This window comes from Lycium barbarum, chromosome 8 (assembly GCF_019175385.1).
Source record: "Lycium barbarum isolate Lr01 chromosome 8, ASM1917538v2, whole genome shotgun sequence".
Classification (NCBI taxonomy): Eukaryota; Viridiplantae; Streptophyta; class Magnoliopsida; order Solanales; family Solanaceae; genus Lycium; species Lycium barbarum.
The window spans coordinates 24,096,600-24,097,902 of record NC_083344.1 but is presented as its reverse complement, the minus strand read 5'-3'; the positions used below and the strand labels follow the sequence as shown (position 1 = coordinate 24,097,902).

General features: G+C 39.4%; 1 non-coding gene across 1 annotated transcript; it reads right to left on the bottom strand.

The window, feature by feature from the left end:
• Positions 1 to 976: 976 nt before the first annotated feature.
• LOC132608488 (small nucleolar RNA R71) lies at positions 977 to 1,082 on the bottom strand. The gene has a single exon (XR_009570405.1). It is a non-coding gene; the product is annotated as a small nucleolar RNA R71 (small nucleolar RNA).
• Between the last annotated feature and the right edge of the window lie 221 nt (positions 1,083 to 1,303).

Genomic DNA, 1,303 nt, shown 5'->3' with positions numbered 1-1,303 from the left:
ATTAATCGTTCTTTATAGTCACTTTCTTATATTTGAGAAAATCATAGAAAGATATAATCTTTATTTATTGGGAAATAGTAGAGATTCACATAGAGATTAAGTGCATTCATATAATGATCCATTACAAGTATATCAAGATCAATACCCATGATCATACACTCTATCTAACGGGGACACAACCTTAGTTTTTTTTACCATAAATTTCCACCAAAGCAATAGTTTAGCAATTAGTCATAGAAATAACCAACTTTTACACAAATTATCGGATTAAGACATTAGACCTAGAACTTAGCATCTACGACTTTAGTAACCTTTTCACACCATATTCCTTGTGTGATTCGACCCCAACCTTGTTGGGTTTCTATATTTGACAACGTCCGCGTTATACCATTAATAGGTGTAATTTGAGCGTATCAAATTTTGGCGCCGTTGCCGGGGAATACGGTTTTGAAATTACTAAATTGTGTTTGCTTTGATTAAAGTCTTTTGCTTAATCCATCACACCTTGTTTGCTATTCTGTGTAAACCAGGTGAACATGAATCAAAATCAGCAGAATCAGCGTGCTGGTAATCAGGTGAATCGGTTGAACAATCAAGCGAATTAATCTGATGATGAGAATATTTTTGCTGAACTGGTTCAAGAGGAGGACTATGCATCTGCTATTGTTCAACCTCGAGTTGGAGCGACTACTGTGAAAATTGACTCATCTCTTTACCAGCTGTTGAAACTTGAGGGGTACTTTCGGAACTCTACCGAGAATGACCCTCAACGTCATTTGCAGAATTTTATGGAGGTGTGCCTAATCACATCCAGAAAAATGTTCCACAAGATGCTATTCGGTTGAGGTTATTCAAGTATTCCTTAGCTGGAGAGGCAAGAACATGGTTCGAGAAGCTGCCCCGAAACTCGATTACTTCATGGGCAGAGATGGTAGCTGTTGTTCTTACAAAATGGTACCCCCTAGCAAGAAGGCTGAGATTCGCGACAAGATATATGAATTCAAGCAGCGACCGGGGGAACAACTATATGAAGCCTGGGAGAGGTTCAAAGAGTATTTGCAGAAGAGCCCGAATCATGGTTTTCCGGAAAATATATTGATGGAGAAATTCTACCGAGGGTTAGATCCAGTGACACAGTCAGTAGCTAACAACGCAGCTGATGGGTGTTTTATGAACAAGACCTTTCGACGAGTGACCACCATACTTAACAAGCTGACAACTCATAATCAGGCTTGGCACTCGAACAATGCTGATGTGGTACCGTATGGTAGTGCTATGCTCCAGAATATAGTGAAGGAGAATC